At 44.2% G+C, this 21,992-nt stretch overlaps 1 long non-coding RNA gene across 1 annotated transcript; it reads right to left on the reverse strand.

The window, feature by feature from the left end:
- Window positions 1–7,423: 7,423 nt before the first annotated feature.
- Window positions 7,424–11,726, reverse strand: LOC119399375 (uncharacterized). Its single transcript, XR_007416838.1, has 2 exons — window positions 11,268–11,726; window positions 7,424–10,105 (listed from the first exon to the last, which is right to left on the reverse strand). It is a non-coding gene; the product is annotated as an uncharacterized LOC119399375 (long non-coding RNA).
- Window positions 11,727–21,992: the final 10,266 nt, after the last annotated feature.

A 21,992-nucleotide genomic window follows, 5' to 3' on the forward strand; every position in this document is an offset into this window, starting at 1 on the left:
CTCTAGGTATGGCTGCGATGAAAGCATCAGTGCCATAAAGTCATCTTTGGGACTCGGAGTCATTGTCGTTCTGTCGGAAGATTGCAAGGCTGTGCTTGTTCCATCGGCTTTACTACAACTTCCCACATCTTCACAGTTAACTCTTCAACTCACCAAGCCATACGTGTCGTCGCCTTGTAAACTCTTGCAGCGTCCAGCATTTGCACGGTTCTACGTCTTCTTTTAATCAATCTTTTTTGGCAATAGCCATTGCATAATGGAACATTTTGGCAGACCGTGTTGTCATTGAGCGTAACCCTATTGTGTTTAAGCACTAGTTGCTTACTGATCACCTCGCACTGTAAAATTCATTTACACTGTTCTCTTCTTTCTTTTCGCCTTTTTATCCCTCGTTCAAATTGTGCCTTATTGTCGTGCTTTTAAATAAGTATGCGTTTCTCTGAGATATGCTTCAATATTGTGATCCGACATGTTTTTCACCCCCAATGTAACCCCCCCCCCCTTATGTAATACCCAGAGACGAAAAATAAATTTAAGAGAAAAATAAATTATGATGATGATGATCATAGGAATACAAATGTAATGTTTATTAGACTGCTATAAAAGTGGAGCCAACACTGGAACCACAGTCGTTTAGCTGATATGACGCCTGTATTGTAGGAGTACATAGGTATACAGTGTTTATTGCTTTCTTGTAAAATCAGATAGCCAGCACCACAACCACAATCAACTTTGCACTGACCTTATGCCTGCATAGGCTGTTTTTCCAAACCAGTTTATAGACCTGGCGTGGCTCTGTGGTAGAATACCTGTTTGCCACGCAGAATGCTTGGGTTCGATTCCTGCTGGGATCCTAATTGTTATTCTTTCCACTCGTCGGGTCAACGTTGCCGATGTCGGTTTTTCCTAACACTCTCGCATTTAAACTACCGTCTGTTCTCGCTGTTCCTGGGTAGATATAACCTGTCAATCACCTGTGGCGCATATCCGGGCATGTGTCACACGTGTCTGGAAGAAAAGGTTTGACACTGTACGCGACAGGATTTTCATGTTATTCATGTCATGACCGGACACTCATATTCGTCAAATCCTCTTACCCTCCCATGCCAATTTTGGTCTACACCACGTTAAGGAGGCGACAATGAGAGCACCCAGATGTAGGCGGTCAGATAGATAGATAGATAGATAGATAGATAGATAGATAGACAAACAGAGAGAGATAGATACGTAGAAACGCTCAAAGTGCTATAGGTTCGCTAAGAAATGCTTCGCATTTAAGAACCTCGAGGACACTTGAGCTTTGCCTTCAAGAGCAGAACACGATAGCATAATCGGGCCTCGTTTGCATTGCCTTCCAATTGCTAGCCTGGCTTCACTTCTCGGTGGAGACTTCAACCATGCCGCAAGGCAAGGAACGTCTGTGCGTGTAACATTAGCCATTTCAAACTATCCTGTGCGCAGTGGGCACTGTGCGCAACAGTGCGCAGTGGGCACTGTTGCCAAGTGCCCACTGCGCCATAATTCTTACTTTTGTGAATTGGCGTAGTACCCACTATATATGTGTCCGTAAGGCAACGCACGCACCTGTGATCCAGCACACTTTGTTGATGCCGTTGCTGGTAATGATGAATAATTATGCCTGCGCACTTTGTAATTGTTGTGCATTTAAACAAAACACACATTGCACAATTCACATGCTTTGATGCCTGATGCGATTCTACACTTCTACCACGCAATATTACATGTGTAAAGGAGACTTCTTGCACTATATGCTATTCATATAGCACTCTTTTCCAAAACAGTTTCAAGCACGAGCGTGGCTTTGTGGTTGAACACCTGCTCGCAACGCAGAAGCCCGGGGTGTACAATACAGCAGTAGCTGGCGCCCTCTATGTGGCACCAAAGTTATCGATGTGCCCAGCCTGGCCACTCTGAGAAGCGGGCATCGATTCCCACTTGAGTCGAAGGTTTTATTCGTAATTTATTTGCATCTCTCATTTTTGCTCACGTGCAACGCGGATTTTCCGCTCACAACCAACAACGCTGACGCCGACAATGACGCAGACACCAACACCGACACCATAACTTCAGCAAAGCGACCTCTTTAATGATAATGCGTTAAAACAATTACCACACATACAGGGTCCATTTTTTTTTTTACAATACAGATTTTTGATAAAAATGCTATGACAGTTAGACTTACCTTCTTCGTAAGTGAACTCGACGCCGAGGCGGAAAAACTTTTTTACATCTAAAGCTACATTCAAATGAGTGACAAAAACACATTCATTCACTATTTAATTATTACTGTTTCTTTGGCACTGTACCCAAGAAAACCAGAATTTCCACTTCTTCTTTCCATTCTTTCCCTGTACAGGTTAAAACTAGGTGGCAGCCACTGCGGCACTACTTCTCACAGACAAGCGAACAAGTTCTTAGCACTTCTTTTGAGTTTAAGAAAGAAACAGATAAGCACTACACACCGAACGCAAAGAATAAGTGGTCCATTAAGGTACTTGGGACAACTTGCCATTTTTCCAGACCATATTTTGCTGCGACATGCCTTTTTTCAAAAACCGTCATGCGAGCTTCCGGTCTGACGTAACATGGCTGATGGATTTCCAGCACACCCGGTGCACTCTGATTCAATAGTGTTGATCAATGCATTGAATTTCGGTGATTATTATCTGAAATTACGTGTTTTTTCCAATTTTTAGAAAATGGGCATGCCATGAATTGTGATGCACTACAACTCTTTCATAAAAACAACGAACCTAAAGTTAATAATTAAAATGCTAATTAACGAGTTTACGTTAATTACTCATTTGAATGTAACTTAAGGTGCGGAAAAGTTTTTCCGCCTTGAAGACAGGGGCCTGACTGTCACAGCATTTTAACAAGAAATGTGTAATGTCTAAAAAAAACACCATGTATATTTAAGATTGATCAGTGACTATGGAATGATGAGTGTAGAGAAAGATTAACAATGAATTCAGAAATTAGGACAGCGTGCGAATCACCAATTCACTAACACTCCAAAAGCATAATCTAAACAGGGGCTAACTAAAACAATAGTTCAGATATTGAACAAAAGTTAGCATATGCATGACCATGATCACAACCCGCTAGGGTGATCTCATACTGCTTGTCCACCTGCAGTTTCCATGGGAAATGCCCTTTTCCCTGGTTTTTAGCTCATGCGTTGTGCTCTTTACATCTGGTTTGGGGCACACCATCCCGGTCTTGAATGACACCTCGAGCATTGCTGCCGGTGCAGTCCGTACAGGCACAAAGGACAAAGCGTCGGAGGCCAGCATTTGAAGATGAGCACCCCCTTCAGTACTTCCTGGCTCGAAAGAAATAACCCCTTCACGATCAAGATTGCTACAGCAGTGTTTTAACAATACCGACTCAACAGCTTAATCACCGTCAACAGTAGTTTCCCGGTGAGCAGGGCCAGGTGACAAACTCTTTCAAGAAGGTCACTTTCAGAAGCAGTCTATGAGGCATAATGTCCTTCTGTGTACTTATCTATTTATAGTCCAGCTCTCCCCCTCTCCCTAACCTCTACTCTTCCAGCTTCCTCTGATGTCCTCTGCTCAGGTGCTGCTTGAGCTACAGACAGTTACAGTGGCTATCATCACTTCTTCCTTTGCTTCCCCCATTTTTGTAACTAATTTTTCTCTAATAAACAACCACTTACTACTACCTTTGCAATCAAAGAATTCTGCCTGGGAGCTCAGAGCGCGTTAATCAGGCCCGTTTCTACGATCACCTGAGTGTAAATATATTTTGCTTCAATGATTCGTTACTGCAGAAATACAAGACAAAACGACGCTGCAAAAAGAGCCAAAACCACAATCAACACTGATTGAAATGAGGTAAGAGTATATTTAGTTACGGTGTTGACAATCAACGTCCAAGTCGAACGATTCTTTTTTCGTGTGAATGATTGCATTTTTTAAAAACAATTACTTGTCCTCTACCACAGACACTGGCATGAGCGAGCAGATACTGGTAAACACACCGGACGTTCTCGCAAATTATCGTTATGTTCAACATCATAAACCAGCTGCCAATATGACGAAAATATAGAATTGTTTAAACTCTTTTCTGGCAGATGCTGCTGTAATCTACTCAAGCAGCACAGGGTAGAGAAACCAAATAATTCAGGCACTTATGGTCGCGACTGCGTGTCCTCACTACAAAGCATGTTGTCAGCAAAATACTTACACCATGTGGAGGCATCCTGTGGTATCGCCTTGTCCGCGTAGGTTTGATTCCTTTTGTGATGCAAGCGAAATGCCGCAGTGACTGTACGCTTCCTGTTCACATTAAACAATTAAAATTAAGTGAAGGTGCCTGATGCCACATAAGAAGAGTCCATACTCTATCGGCACTTCCTTGAGAAATATTTCTTTGCTTCTTCGGCCCACATGCAACATTGTATGCATTATGGCTGAATCTCTGACAGTTAGCTAGCCGGGCAATTAACCGTGCACTGAACTGTGTCTCATGGTGATATGTGGGAGAAAGGCTGCAGTAAACTGCTCTACAATTATTAGCACTGAGTAATGAAAAAGCAGCTTTCTTGCTGCTCTTCGAAGGTGAATGCTGAATATAACATTAGAAAAATTGAAACGACATGGTCTTGGCTGCAGGTGCAGCAATTCAGTCATATCATTGCTTATATATATGCTAAGAAATGCCGCCGCACCAAATGATCCACCGCGACTTGATGTGATGGCTAGAACTCGTAATCGTGGCACCATGTAGCGCCACTGAGAAAACGATCAGAAGTGCCGAGCACAACCTGGTCGTGCCGCACGGTCGAGTGTCAACACCTAGAGTGTTTTTTCTGACACCGGGCTTCATTGTTATGGGTTGCATCTGCGGCCACCACCTGCCCTAAGTAGACACATTCCTTCACCCCCTCCAGCGTTGCATTAATTATCGCAACTATACCGGTGACCAAAGCCTGTAATCAGTCTTGGGCAGTAACTAGTTACTAGTAACGCGTTACCGGTAACTAGTTACTTTTTTCAGTAACTTGTAACTGTTACTAGTTACTTTTAAGTTAGAGGAACTTGTAACTGTAACGGAAAATACCGTTACAGTTACTTCTATCTTTATGAAAAATTATCCAACAGCAACACTTTTTCGAACTTTCTTCTTTACCATATATCCTCTCCACCCCTCAACTTTTTAGAATAGGGCTCCCCTCGCAGTTTAGGAGATGAGGCGACTAAGCGGAATATCATCCCTGCAGAAGACCGAGGTTGGAGGTCTGTCATTAACGCAACATGTAAATCAATCGTGGTTCAACTGAACAGCCTGCTAAGTTCGCGCCCGTTTTTTTTTTTTTCAGCATATATATCCTTTTCGTCACTTGAGCATCTAGCTCTGTTCTTGGTGTACTGGTGGAGGAGCATTAGGATGCCATGTTTATAGTCTCCCTCGTCTGAGGCTCCGAGCTAATCGTGTTTGACAGGTAGCTAGAAAACAGCAGAACGCGAAACGGCTAAGGCCAGAAATTCCGTGAACTAGCGAAGCGATTTTTTAAAACTTCTTTGTAACTGGTTGTAAAATGTTTACTCCGACCTAATTAATGCAACAATTATTAACAAAATGACAGACGTTTCACCCCCAATGCAGGTGGCATCCTAAAAAAGAAAAAAAAATGAGCCGAGGTCAACCAGTCCACTAGTCACACATGTCCTTGTAAATGTCCAGTGGGGGGCCGCGGCTGTTTTTGCAAGCCGCGGCGAATTAACCACGATTCCAGGAGTTGCTTTTCCCCCACCTTCGTTCACAAACCGGCGTCGTCGCATTGTTTAGGTCAAAGCTATGACCTGTCATCCAGCAGTGCTCAACAAGATCGGTCTTAGAACGTGTTGCATGGGTTGCTTTAGCGGCATTCCACTTGAGTTCTTTAGGCCTCGTTGATCATTTCCTGCCCGTTTCGCCGATCCCCGCATCGCACTTTTAGATACCGCCATGATAATCCGCAGGTGTGCAGTCTTAGAAATTCGTGAACACACGTTGTCATGTTCCAAGGTATAATAACGGGACTTAAAAACGGTTTGTATGCCCAGCGGACGGGAAGCTCTCCTAACAGAGTCTGACACACCTTAAACATATGGAGCAGACACAATGGACGTTGTACCCACTCGTGATGCACTCCTCGCTGCTCTTCGCATGCGCTTCTGGGTATAGTTAATAAACGTCTTAAGATATACTGCCGCCGTTCCAGTACATCAACCAGTGACAACCACGCTTTCCACTTCAAGTAAGAGGCGTTCAAAATGATTGCTGGTGTTGGGCCCCCTTTTATGTTTCCTTCGTCTAGGGTTTTACGACATGCAACCCTTATCAAATAAATTCTATAATTCGATTTGTGATCTATTATTTTATACAGTAACGGAAAAGTAACGACGTTACTTTTGCACAGTAACTGTAACAAGTTACTTTCGGAAACTCTGTAACTGTAACTGTAACAGCGTTACTTTTTTGGCTTAGGTAACTGTAACTGTAACACTGTTACTTATTACTGGTAACGTGCCCATGACTGCCTGTAATGCACACCATACACCTCACCAGACAAGAAATGGCCACTCTGGTGCAGTACTTCACCACTAACTCCTACATGTATACACCCATGAAGCCCAAGCACTCAGCCTCCAGCAGTTGTGAAGAAACTGACCATGGCTGTGGTCAGACCTGTGATATAGCACGGGTTGCTATGAATATTTGTATCCGGAAAGGCCACCATGGGAATCCGAACCTGCTAATGTTTAACACATAATGCTCATATTGCCGCCTGCCCAACATGACAGGTACGGCGAGCGCGAGCCAACAATCCACAAGAATGGAAGAAGACGTTCTGGGACAGTGCGCGCTCTCGCTCTGAGTTGTTGTTGTGTTGGCAGCCATCTTCCCAGTCTTGTGTGCGTCTCTCTGCCGGTGCAGTATTTCCTAGTTCAAGTCCTTCTGTAGCACGTGACAATATGTTGGAAACCCATGTTGGAATCTTCCCTGGGCTGGTGAAGCTAAATGGCGGAGGTGGCTGAGGTCTGGCCATTCTGACCTGCAGTATGATGACTTAGAATAGATTGTTGGGCGAGTTGGTAATTCATGATAAATGAAAAGAGCGCGAGAAAACGTAAGACAAGACGAAGAAGGTTACAGCACAAGTGCATAACAACAACTGTGCATATTAACCGAGTTGTTGTTGTTATGCGCTTATGCTGTAGCCTTCTTCATCTTGTCTTACGTTTTTTCACGCTATTTTGATTCAGTATGTTGACCTTGTATTCCTGGCATCTGCACTGGCTGCCGCATCCATAACCACCTGGTTAACTCTATCCCACTTCTGACATTTTATTATGTTCAGGGGAGCAAATGACCACAACAGTGAATCTGCTTGTAACAAGAAAAAGCCTTTATTGCTGCCTCTACCTTCAATATCTGTTGCAAGGTGCCACCTCCTTGCATTCAGAACCCTCTTGTTGCTGCAACTTCAAATGCAAGGCGACAACTACTACAAAACCTTTCTCCTCTCCTTCCAGGGAAAGTCCATACGGCACCGACGTTTAGGACTTCTTTGCATGATGGCTGGAGACGTGGAATTAGGGGTTGCGTCTCAGCAAAAGGATCTATTACAGCAGACACAGAAGAAGGCAACCTCTCCTGTGTGGGTACGCAGCACCACTGCTGCATTAGGGAAGGGTGGTCTTCACGGAAAAGGATGAAATTCCAGTAAATACAAGGAAAGGGACGCTCTCCTATACACCAGAGCACGCCTGTCTCGCACCCAGGCTGCTGGCGAGCGGAGTGGATATGGATACTCTCGCTCCCAGATGCCGGGCTGACCGGGCTGCCAAGGCGCGCATTGCTTGCGCTAAGTAAACCGGGCAAGCTGCAGTTCTGAGGCTTTAAAGTGCGAAAAACTACCCGTTCACGCCGCTTCCGCGTATAAGAGCTCGTCTGGGCACTACTGCGTAGTCTTTAGATGCCAAACAAGCAATGCAACAGGAGGATATTAGCGCTGTCTGCGATGATCACGAAGCGCCACGCGAATAGTGCCGGTGCGGTGTTTTCAGCTTCGCCATGAGTGGATAACTGTGATTCAAGCAGAAAAACTAGGAGCCAAGTGAGAATGCGCGAGTAAGTATACTAAGTGCGTGTATTCTGTAGTGTGATGCCCACCTATTTCATTTTACGAACCGAATTTGCGTAACACGCAGCTGGGTTGAAGGCATGCGTGAGCTTTGTGTGGGGGTGCACTTCATTCCTTTGAGCGTTTCATTTGACGAAGATGTAGTGCAAGGTAGTGCCTTCAAGCACAAGCAATCAGCATGCTTTGCCACTTTCAACGTAGTATTAAGCTTTAGTGCTTTTGATGGCATCCACGCCTTCAAGATTTCGTCTTCTAAAGGTAGTAAATGGTACAGTGTTCCTCAACAGCTGGCCAGAATTTCGTGCTTTCATTTCAGTGTTTGATGTCCCCAAATTTATTTGGACACGAGGCATCCAGCTGCACATAATACATATATTGGCACGTAAGTAAACAGTACTCATGCCAGTGTCCTTTACGTCGTAGGCGTAGCGCTAGCTCAAGCAGCTAAATTTTTAGCTTATTTATACAACACACACATTTAATAAAAGACAGCTGGATTCCGCCCAATTCAATATCGGCTTAACTAAGAGTAGCACAGTTTCGCTTGTAAAGCATCATAGTTACAAGATTAAAATAGCGCAGATAGCTTCCAAAAGGGATCGATGAACGATACTGCACGTGAGACTCTCTGATAGCATGCTTTTGTGAGCAAGATGCGTGATTGTAAGAGCGCTCGTGAAACAAAAATTACGTTCCGCGAAACCACCCGTAAAGCGTACTCTAATTATTACGCGATGCATGAAGAAATGATGAGTTTTCACAAATCTGTGTGCACAACTCATAATATGGGGCAACGAAACATCGTGTCACTCTTTCGCGAGCTGCACTGCAATTACGATTCATGCGTACCAGTGAGAACGTTCTTTTACAAATGTAACAGTGCACGTACCTGACGAGGTTGCTTCCGCAGCCTGCTCAGCACATACTGTATATATACATTGTGGACATGCATGAGCAAGGTGTTCTTGATATTCCAATAAAAGCAGCGAAAATGTCCAGGTTAGAAAAGACGCGAAACACGCTCTCCGACGGGATGAGTTTCGGGAGTTTCGCATTTGCTCTGTGTAGCGTCTGCTGGCATGGCAGCCGGGGAATGTTGTTTCGTCGCATGTGCGATAAGATGGCGCAACGCAAATATGGCGCTGCGCATGGAATTCGCTGTGTTCTAGTCTATATGGGTTTGCAAGCTCTCCTGTATGAGTGAACGCAGCCGGACACAAGTAGCACTGGATGGGATGCTCGCATGTGTGCTTGCAAATGAGCATATTCGTCTGTGCCTTGTTCGTGGTGACATTGGCGCACTGCTGCCAGAATAGTAGTTGGCTGAGATGGTCACCAAAATGGATGGGACGTTTGCCGTGGAGTGATTCTTCTCTAAACAATATACCCTGAGAAGCTATCTTTCCGAGGCACAAGAAAAGTTGCACACAACTGACCTTCAGGGTTTCTTCTTCGCATGACAACGGGGGATGTGGTTGACGAGGTTCCATTTCTGTGTAAAGGAATAACCGCAGTGCATACAGGAAAAGGGACGCTCTCCTGTGTGGCTGCGTATATGCACCCTGAGGTTGGACTTTGACTTAAAGGATGAAGTGCAGTAGAGACAAGAGAAGGGACGCTCTCCTGTGTGGGTGCGCAAGTGGTCTTCCAGGTGTCCTTTCTGCGAAAAGGATGCACTGCAGTGGACACAGGAAAAGGGACGCTCTCCTACGTGGGTGCGCAAGTGCCGCTTGAGGTTGCAGTTCTGAGGGAAGGCTGCAGGACACAAATGGCACAGGAAGGGGCGCTCGCCTGTGTGTATGCGAAGGTGCTTTTTCATTAGTGAGGTTGACTTGGTCACATAGGTGCACTGCTTGCAAGAATACAGACCATCTTCTATGTTAATAAGTGAATGGTACTTCTCCGGAGACTCCAAAGACAGGGAACCTGCAAAGACACAGGAAGAATAGAAAGGCAATGCAAGCCATGTGACATGCACTACACTTACGTAAGGTGGCAAATTGGGCTAGTTGGAACATACTCAACATGTTCAGCTCAAAAAAAAGAACACGAACACAGCGCTTGTGTTGTGCCCTTCCTTGTGTTTTCGTGTTCTTTTTTTGCGCTGAACATGTTGAGTGACGCACTACACGGAACTCGAGTGCAGCACCAGGCAATCAATAAGAGTTGCTGCACTTACAAGTATGTTTAATAACCTTGGCCTGCTAAAACCACATCTTACAGAAGTGGTAAGATTGCACTGATCCAACACTTGTCTCACACAAGTTTCCAATCTCTACACAAATACTACTCTTAACACATGCAAACACTTGCTGCCAATACATGGAGGTCTGACATTACTCTGGGATTACACTTAAATGGCCAGAATTTTTGTATGCACATGTGCCATTAATACTAATTATTGCACTGCTTTTTCAGACAGAAGTATCTGTACAATGCAGGACAGCAAAAGCACCACTTGGTTTTTGAACACAGGAAGCATACGAAATAAAATATGAATGGGAGAAGTTAAAATGAAATGAACTGGAAAATATGAAAAAAGAAAAAAAAAAGCATTTTCTAGGGCCAAAATAGTATGACCATCTGTTGCTAAAAAAATACAAGTGCCCTTTGGTACATAACACAAGCAATGCCACACTAAATGTAACACAATCCCACACTAAATGTAACTTATTCACTCAAACAATCACTCACATAAGCAGATATTACAGCTTATTGCTATATGTAACTTGATTCTCCTGAATGAATACAATGGCTAAACAATGAAGGCGCATTTGGAAAGCTATCTCGGCATGCCTAAAAGATCAAAGGTATTTCAACGTCTTACAGTGAATGCACACATTCACTTAACAAAGGACTAAATGCAATTCAGGCATCAAAGATTTCATATCCTTAGCACACCAAATGCACCAACTCGTATATAAACATAAGAACACAAAATGAACCCGACGTACTGAAAAGGCATCACACACACACACACACACACACACACACACACACACACACACACACACACACACACACACACACACACACACACACACACACACAAAAAAAAAAGGAAGGTGGATCAAAGTGAAAATGGTACCACGTTTAATGGTGGAGGAGAATGAAGTCACATTCAAGTGCATATAGGTTCCTTGGTTAGTGCCATATGAGAGAAAAAAAAAAATTCAGTTAGTCGGCTGGCATCACTTTCAATGTACAGCTGATTTGAAAGGACAACACAAGAGAAACGTACAAGATGATAGGGTTAAATGCACAATATGTAACATGAGATTTACACTGTAAACATATTTCAAAATAATTGTTAACATGCTGCATGAAAAAAGCTATGTGCCAAGTGTTGTGGTAACTTACCTGCAAAACTGTTTCTCTCAGCTACACTTATGTGAACATTTGCATTGTTGAACAGACTTGTAAAACGAGAGTATGCATTACTACCTACCTAGCATGAACCAATGATTTGTAAAGAGAGGCACAATTTCTTCATGCTGATAGAAACTTAAACACCATGATGAAATCCCTTTTAGATGCAAAGTATCTTAAGGCGGAGCTCAATCCTGTGGTGGTGGTGGTGGTGTGCGGCGTGACCACCCTTACTGCGCATGCGCACACCCTCTCCACACACCTCCTCTCCCCTTGCCATCTCCACTTTCCCTCTCCCCTCCCCCTCACCCTTTCCACTTTTCCTCTGAAACGCGGGCTAGACATGCTGAAATTCTCTCCTGCGCAACGCCGCGATGAGCTCGAGTGCATGCGCGTCCCCTCCCCTTCTCTCTCCTCTCCTATGCTGCCCCCCTCTCGCCCGCCTGTCGACCGCGTTCCCCGCTCGCCCTGTGAGAATTAACGGCCAGGCTAGATGGAAGATACGACGCGCGTAGCGTCCCTCTTCGCGTTCCACGACGCGAGGTCGGTAGCATGCCCAACGAACGCCAACGGAACGCGATCGTGCAAGTGCTCCGGCTTCGCATTGCCTCATGGTCCCCTTTAGCGGGAGATGGTGTAATTTTTTCCTTCCCTATTTCAATTGACTAACATTCCCAATATTCACTTATTCTGATATACAGCCAATTCGAGGCAGCAGTAAGTGGGCATGGTCGCATCCCCGTCACAATCTGAAGTTCAAAACGAATCGAACTGCTACATAATAGAGCACTGCACGGGCTCGGGTCTACCCGAAAACCTGAGCCCGGCCCAGCCCTTGGGCCGGGCTGGGCAAAGTAGCTTCCACGACGGGCCCGGGCCAGGCTCAGGCCTGAAGCTCCGGGCTTAGGGTCGGGCTCAGGTTTGAGGTGGCGGGCTCGGGTCGGGCCGGGCTTCGACTTTGCTCAGTTCTTGAAGGGATACTAAATTGAAACACTGAATCGGCTTAGACTGATAAAGTGTACTCTGAGAACTCAAATATCATACATTTCACCATCATAAGTTATGAATACGGGAGGAAATCAAGGGCAAAGTTCCATTTTTAATTTCTGCGCTGAAATCTTCACGCGTGAGGTTATGGATTTCAAACTGTATTTGTCGTATTTTGGGGACATTAGCTCTACGAAATTTCCTGAAACTTGGTATGTCAAGTCTATGGCTTCCTCAGATGTCAGTGTACTTCATTTTTACCAACTAGGAACTTTGTAAGCCCCAGTAGACGCCGCCAGAAACTATGAAGTCATGGCGTCTGCTGCCTGAATTTCAAGGTGGTGTCACCAGCTGCATTTGCTTTTTGCTCGTTTTCGTGCTTACCAAGAGTCTTGTCGCGGCAAACGTGGGGATTTTGGAATTGTAAAAGAGTAATTTACCGATAATACAAAAATCATTTTTCTCTTTCATACCCCTTAAAGTTTGCTCCACATACATTGTGCACACATATATGTTTCACGTTTTATCATGAAAAAAAAAAAATGCTTTTTTTATGTAGAGCAACCTATTTGGAGAAGTTTTATGAAGGGCAAGTACTGAGACTCTTTTGCTTCTTGCATATGGGGCTACTTGATTTATCTGAAACGGGCGAGCTAAAAGTAAATAGACCAGGCGCCTATATAGTAAACATCTCGCTATCTTGTGCTTTGTATGCATTCGTTAATATTTTACATCCCGAATGTTATTTTGTAGTAGCAGTAATAAATGTAATATAATAAATTTATACCTACAACTAAATGTCAGCTAACATTGCCATTTCAAAGACCTTTCCTATATCATATATATGCATCATTTCTGAAGGGTATTTGGCGGCAGGATTTTAACAACATATTGATGCCTATCTCCAAAATGACTAAAATCTGGATCTGAATTATATAGTTTTGTGTCACGGTTTTGAATCAGCACATGCTGGCCGCATGGGGTGCCTCACGAAAAGAATGCTTGAAACCTGTCATGCCTGTGTAGTATAAGAACATACTTTTAAACAAAATAAAAAAAAATGGGTTGAATACAGTCATGTGCGGGCCGCGAGGTGTGTGTTTGAGACCCCTGCACTATATTGTGTGAGAGCTGCATGATGATACTGCCGCAACAGCGTTGGAATGTGCAGGAATAGCGTGGGTCCATTAAACAAGGCGTGAGGGAAAGTATATTCGCTTGACGAAATATCTGGCTTGAAAAAAAGACCATTACGAATTCCGTGCCAAGTGACGTCCCTTTACCTCGAACCATATGCATGCAATGAGTAAGCGACGAGCCGCTTATTCACGCTTTTATTACCAAACTGGAACGAACCCCAAAAATAGTTCGAAATCTCTTCGTTCACCTCCTGCCAGTGCTACCCACGTAGTCCAATGAAAACCTTCTACCAGTACAACATCGTTAGAAAGGCACACACCATTATATTATGGAAAAAAAGAGCGCGGTGTAAACCGTCCATAACACACTTCAGAAAACTGCTAGGAGAAGCCTTCAAAGAGAAGTTTTATAGATGACATTGAAGAGTGGGACCACGTTTGAGAACGAGAGAAATGAAGTGATGAGCTGGACAGCTATGTTCATTCTGCATAGGTCCCCAAAGACATCTTAACTTTGCTCCAGTGGTGGAAGTTACAAACGACTGCCGATGCCTTCACAATTCGCAAGTCAGATGTACGCCCCTTGGGTTAGCGAAAGCAGTGCGAGAAACTTTAGCGCGGCAGGATACGTTATGCAACAGCGCGTGGCGTGCTTAAAGCCGAAATCTCTTGATAATTTGATTTTTTGCACATTGACATGCGAAGAAATAAACTATAAAATATGCCACAAAAAGCTTATAGACTGTATAGTAGCAGTGGTGTAATATATGAAAAGAATGCTATGACAAATAGTTTTTTTTTGTTCCGTTCGGCTGCTTATGCGTGTTTATAAAAGTACATGTGGTGCACGCGGTTTGCTACAATTTCTTTCTAGGTTAGTGTATTTACAAGGTAATAAATTTGACTTTCTTCCTCTATTTCTCTTGCTGTGGCAAGGTGTTACTGTGCTGCAGGCTGGTGCTACATATCCAGAAGGGTGCAGGACTGGTTTTCTTGTTAGAGCATGTTTAAATTTCAATAGAGAGCGCAACAAGAACAAAGTGAAGATAACGTTCTGTTCTCTGTCTCCTCTATCTTTATAGCGCTCCCTATCGAACCTGAACTGCTGCAAATCACTATCATTGCAACAGTATCAGCTACAAAACGCTCTTGATGATGGCCATTCTATTTGTAGCAAAAATAAGTACAGTATACCTCTGCCGAACGAACATTCATTGCACCCAGTACGTCCGTGCAACTGTTCCACCGTGAGCACCTGTTTACAAGAAATTACCGTAGGTTAAGGTATAATTGTTAGCCAAACATGCGCCAGCAAAGGCTAGACATTTGCCATTTAAAGCACTATGCTGTTGATTCCATGTTTGGGCCACACCACCTAGATTACTGGTTCAGGCTCCTGTCGGGCTCGATCTGCGATCGAGCCGGGCCGGGACGGGTAGGCGAAATTTTTTTTTGGGCTCGGGCCGGGCCCGGGCGGGTAATCTTGAACGAGTTCTGGGCCCGGGCCAGGCCTGGGTCGAGAATCACAGCCCGTGCAGTGCTCTACTACATAATGCTAAACAAGTAACTTTTTTGAAGAGGCTGGTGTACTGAATTTGTAGCAATGTCTGAAGCATGCAACTTGTTGGATGCTCCATTAGAGGGATCAGACACAGCTGAAATAGGAAAGAGATCACTGTTAAAGCCAGCACAAACACACTCATTATAACCACACAAACTTTCACCCTTGTCATCAACAAGACTATATATAGCCAAACAAATTCCTCGTAATCGTTTACATTTGTTGGTATATATGTGATTGAGCAATTACCTTTTCAGTAACTAATTACGTGTAACTGCTTACACTTATTAAAGAGACAACATCTAGTGGGTGATGCAAGTTTGGCCACTGGTAATCGGCGGGAGCTCTACAGCAAACTACGTTTGCCAGTGCCATGGAGCAGTATACAGGGTGCCCCCAGCTATCTTTAGCCAGGGTTTAAAAATACGCCCGTGCACCCTATGACGATACGGCCAAATGGAGGTTGTTGAGTACTATTGCCTGAAGTACATCACACTATTTCTTGTGTTCTTAATTGCCTAATTAGGCATGTTTAATTAGTAGCTATTGAAGCAATGAAGCTGGGCAAAAAAATCCAACGAGAAAGCTGTAGATCAGCTCGCAGATCGTCCAGTTAGAGAGTTTCTAACTATGTATTAAGTATTAGTGCTTTTCTGCTTCCTACAGATGCCCGTGAAATACAAAAAAGCATCATAAATCAAAGAATGCTTGGAAGTGCTCGAATAGCGGCGAGCATCTATTTCATATTTGGCATGTTTCAAAAAACAACCAGGCAGATTTCAGCAAAACATAAATGCTTGATTTTCAGTTTATTTGAGGCGAGGTAGAACATGAAGTTAACATTTTACTGATTCGAGCAAGAATAAGAAAGTTGGCTGATTAAACTTAATCAATTAGTGCTTAGTCATGAAAAAAATACAGGTTGTATGTACACATGACTACCACTAATATACAACAGGTAGAACATTCCTAGAGTGCATAGTTTTTAAAAAATCTTGTTCCAAGTTAGCTGACTCAGCTGGTGTGTGTATATATATATATATATATATATATATATATATACACACTTTGGGTATGAAGATCGATGAGTCCGGTACGATAGATGAGTGAGAAGAAGGACTCACGTACGAAATGTAGTTTTATTACCGTTTCGGCTGGTGGGCCAGCCTTCGTCAGAATGAATGTACTGCCTGTGACAGACACTATTTATAAGTGTGTAGCACAATCAAACGTGCTTAGGTGCAACACAAGAGCAACAGGTGCAACACAATCAAAACGTGCATCGAAAGAAACGTGCAACACAGTAAAGCGTGTATCGAGTGCAACACAACAGGTGCAACACAAAAAAACGTTCACCGAGAGCAACAGGTGCCAAAATGTGTATCCAGATCAACAGGTAAAATGGTGCAACACAATAAAACATGCATCGAGTGCAACACAACAGGTGCAACACAAAAAAAAACGTTCATCTAGAGCAACAGGTGCAAAAATGTGCATCCAGAGCAACAGGTGCAAAAATGTGTATCCAGATCAACAGGTACAATGGTGCAACACAATAAAACGTGCATCGAGTGCAACACAACAGGTGCAACACAAAAAAACGTTCATCGAGACCAACCGGTGCAAAAATGTGCATCCAGAGCAGCAGGTACAATGATGCTGAGCATCGAGGGCGACAGGTGTCATTCGCAGTGCAAGCAACACCTGTTAATGGGCGCAACGCTGTGAATAACAATAGGAACGCGCTGTGCGAGAACAACAAGTGGTGGGCGCATGGTGAACACAGTGCTGTGAATAACAATAGGAGCGTGCTACGCATCGAGGCGCATAAAACTGCGAATAACAATAGGAATGTGCTGCGCATTGAGAACAGCAAGTGAAGAGCGCATGGTGAATACAATACAGTTGATAGGCAAGAGGAATAGGAACAAAGACGAGTTTGTGCCAGCAATGAGGTGTGCACTGTACACTAGGCAAGTATGCTAGCCAACCTACCCGCGTTCTCATTTAAGCCGCAAGAAACCGTGTTGAACTTGTGAATTAAAAATGACTCGTGCATTTCGCGTTTATAATGTGACGTAAATCCTGAGTCCAATATAGTTGCCGTAAATGATTCAAAGGTGCGCCCGGTGCTGGCGACGTGTCTAGATATTGGCAAATGAAGCATGGAGTGCACATGCGCTTTGTGGTTGTTGAAACGGTAGCGAAATGCATTTTCGGTTTGACCGATATACTGCAGAAAAAAAAAAGAAAAACATCTGATGCTGCAAAAGGCAACTCGGACAACTGACTAGTTTCAGCGCACAACAGTGATAACTGTGCCTCGATCGTCTTTTCTAAGGGATTTCAGAAAATAAGAAAGTCAAAAAACGTGTTCGTTATGAACTGCACGCTTCCACTCTAGAAGCTTACCTTGCTGCTTCTATTCCACCTACAGGTCTCAATCTTTCCCTACGCCCTGCCACATGTAATCTGTCAAACAATGATGCAAAAAGGTGGCAAGTGACCTTACAGAAGGTCTCACTAGAACTAGTACGCATTATTGCCAATCACTACCGCTCATGTTTGAGGTCCCTAATGAACGAAGAGAAACAGCTCTGCAATCGATTCGAGCTTGCTGCCCAAGAGGTGAACTCGCTGTGCACATTCAAGGAAAGGAAACGTAATGAAATATCTGCTGTCAAATGTAAGAAGTTGCGCCGGGACGGCGTGATGTCTGATTGCACACCTGTGCAACTCCTGAAAAATTTCAGTAGGGCGCCCTCCCGCTTCCCAAGTACGGCGTGTTCCAGTGATGTTTCAAACGTTGTTAACATATCGAGCTGTGTTCTGTCCAATGATGAAGTGACTGTATTATCGCGCGGTTTAAATTTCTGCCCTGCAACGGGACACTTCGATGAATTCCAGCTACTTACCGACTTGGACAATTTTGCGCGCAATCTAAGGTTGAGGGAGTTTTTTCATGATAGAGCTGCTACTGGTGACAGTTCCTTGGCACTGCCGTCATTTAAACACTGGACGCCGCCGTTGCACATGACAAATATCTTAACTTATATATTGAGGCTATTCAGCGCGATGTCATTCAAGCATACAAGCAGAAAACTCCATTCCATCGTAATATGCGACAAGAACTGAAGGCTGTCGAAACATTAAGAAAGTGTACCGGCATCACTATCAAGCCAGCTGATAAGGGGGGTGCCATTGTGGTTATGAACACAGTGGACTATATTGAGGAGGCTCTAAAGCAGCTTAATGATCGTACGTTTTATAGGCGACTTGATGCAGACCCCACAAAGGACTTTAAAAGAATTTTGAAAGAGAAGATTACTGTACTCTTCAGAGAGAAAAAAATTTGTGATAAGGCAGCCACAACACTGGTCCCTCTAAGTATATCTACAGGCTGATTTTATATGCCGCCAAAAATTCATAAGCCAAACAATCCCGGCCGCCCCATTGTTTCAGCTAACGGAACGGTGACAGAAAACCTGTCTTGTTATGTTGACTCGCTAATTCGTAACATTCCAGCAACATTTCAGTCTTTCGTGAGGGACATGAACCACTTTTTGTCGGCAATCAATGAGATTACCGTGCCTAATGGTTCCTTCCTTGTAACACTGGACGTATCGTCCCTGTACACAAACATCCCTCATTCGGACGGCATCTTGGCGGTTGTTGAGACGTACGACAAATTTTCCGGCGATAAGCCAATAGACAGCCCTACCCTAGCGACTTGAAATGATGACACTACTTGAAATGATTCTCCAGCTGAACAATTTCGTGTTTAACGAAGTCCACTACCTACAGGTTAGCGGCACTTCTATGGGAACTAAGATTGGACCAAACTATGCAAACATATTTATGGGGAGGCTTGAAGAGCAATTTTTACGCAGTCGCCATTTAAAACCGCTATGCTACAAGAGGTTCATTGACGACATCTTTTTATTTGGCCACATGGTGAATCTCAACTTCGCGCATTTATATCGGATTTTAATAACGTTCACCCATCCATACCCTTCACGCACACCTACTCGGCGGAAACTATTAACTTCCTTGACGTCACTGTAAGCCTGAGGAACGGGAACCTATTGACTAAGCTTAATCAGAAGCCTACTGATCGACAGCAATATCTTCATTTCAACAGTAGTCACCTTAAACATTGTAAATCAAGCATCCCATATAGTCAAGCAGTCCGTTTTAAACGCATTTGCTCAGAGCAGGCAGACTTCAGTGCTAGCTGCGATAAACTACGTGTTTCCCTTCTAAAACAGAAGTACCCCGCTCAGATTATTGATGACGCTGTGGCACGCGCAGACAAGCTTGACCGTAAAACGCTTATCAACGCCGAGAGGCGTCCCCGTAGCCTCAATAGCGCTAACCTTGTCCTCACGCATAGCGCCTCAGCGCCCAATGCGGCAGCAATTCTGAGGAAACATTACAACATGCGGACTCAAAGCGAGCATTTAAAGAAAGTTTTTCCCGAGCCACCCCGCAGCGTGTATCGACGTTGCAGTAATCTGCAGGATATCCTCATGTCCTCCAAAGTTCGAAACAACTACGTTCCACACGCTGGTTGCCATCCATGTCACAAACCTCGATGCAAAGTATGCACTCAGATGACGACCACCACTGTGGCTAAAAGCACCGCCAATGGTTCTAGCTTGAAAATTCGTGGTGATTTTTCGTGTGAGACAGATAATGTGGTTTATTTGCTTGAGTGCTGCATCTGCAAGTTGCAGTATATCGGTCAAACCGAAAATGCATTTCGCTACCGTTTCAACAACCACAAAGCGCATGTGCACTCCATGCTTCATTTGCCAATATCTAGACATGTCGCCAGCACCGGGCACACCTTTGAATCATTTACGGCGACTATATTGGACTCAGGATTTACGTCACATTATAAACGCGAAATGCACGAGTCATTTTTAATTCACAAGTTCAACACGGTTTCTTGCGGCTTAAACGAGAACGAGAGTAGGTTGGCTAGCATACTTGCCTAGTGTACAGTGCACACCTCACTGCTGGCACAAACTAGTCTTTGTTCCTATTCCTCTTGCCTATCAACTGTATTGTATTCACCATGCGCTCTTGACTTGCTGTTCTCAATGCGCAGCACATTCGTATTGTTATTCGCAGTTTTATGCGCCTCGATGCGTAGCACGCTTATATTGTTATTCACAGCATTGTGTTCACCATGCGCCCACCACTTGTTCTCGCGCAGCGCGTTCCTATTGTTATTCACAGCATTGCACCCATTAACAGGTGTTGCTCGCACTGCGAAGGACACCTGTCGCCCTCGATGCTCAGCATCATTGTACCTGCTGCTCTGGATGCACATTTTTGCACCGGTTGGTCTCGATGAACGTTTTTTTGTGTTGCACCTGTTGTGTTGCACTCGATGCACGTTTTATTGTGTTGCACCATTGTACCTGTTGATCTGGATACACATTTTTGCACCTGTTGCTCTGGATGCACATTTTTGCACCTGTTGCTCTAGATGAACATTTTTTTTGTGTTGCACCTGTTGTGTTGCACTTTATATATATATATAAAAATGTTGTTTCAAAATATTTTTCCATCCGTGGAATTTGGAAACAGTACGAAAAAAAAGATTGGCCGCGTATCTGCGTGCTTCGCTGCAAATGTCGTGTAAAGACGATAGAAGAGGCGCTGTGTGAGATATGGACGCCATCTGGCAATACGTCGGGAAACATGAGTGCTGTGTTGCGTGCTGGTAGTCCCGGCGCAGCAGCAGGCGAAGACCGGCGGTGACCAACGCGACCGGCAGGGACGCCAGCCAGCCCGAAAACGCGGTTTGGCGCGAAGCGCTGAAGCAGAGAAACGTCCGCACTCAACGAGTACTCTCCACACACTCTTTTATTTACACGTCGCCTGGGTAAAACAGGAACGCCAGAGCGGCGCCCACAACCGGCAGCCTGACGGCCGCCCACAACGCTGCTTTTTCATTTTTTAAATATTTTTTTTCACCTTCTTGGCCTTCTCAAAACTAAAGTTTTTCAACACCAACCCATGACATTCGTACAGTGCAACAGAACCGAAACCGAAACACAACAATGAGCTCGTGCGAAGGGCACGGAGGAAGGCAAATTTCAGCGCAGTCGCATTTTCAGCTTTGTTGAAACAGCGCTCACTAGACGACGACGAAGTAAAAGAAGGCACAGGACAGGCGCTGCCTGTCCTGTGCCTTCTTTTACTTCGTCGTCGTCTAGTGAGCGCTGTTTCAACAAAGATGAACGCATACAAACTCGCTCAAGCTTCCATTCTTATGCATTTTCAGCGCAGCTTAAGAAACTAGGGTCCTTAAAATTACGTATGTATGCATTTTCTATTAAAGGAACACGCCACCTAATACTTACCTAGTGATGTTGCACCTCAGATATGCATGATATTTACTTTTTGATCGACAACGTTCACAAGTATGAACAGCCGTACCAGTTCAAGACGGCTGGCCCTTGGGCAAGTGGTTCAACTTTGGCCGAGTGGCTGAATCGAGGGACGTGCCGACAAACAGAAAGACAGACAGAAAGACAGACAGACCAAAATTTCTGCGTTTAAGTTCCCCAAGAAAGACTATCGTCTTTAAAAGATAAATTTGAGACAATCTGCGTTTTGGTCTGCACGTAGATGCAATCTGCAGTATGGGGAGCCACAATTAAAAATTGTCCTTACACTTCAACTATAAGTAGTAAATAACTTTTTTTATTTGACAAGATTTACAGACTTTTTTTGTTTGTTT

Source organism: Rhipicephalus sanguineus, chromosome 7 (assembly GCF_013339695.2).
Source record: "Rhipicephalus sanguineus isolate Rsan-2018 chromosome 7, BIME_Rsan_1.4, whole genome shotgun sequence".
In the NCBI taxonomy this organism is placed as follows: Eukaryota; Metazoa; Arthropoda; class Arachnida; order Ixodida; family Ixodidae; genus Rhipicephalus; species Rhipicephalus sanguineus.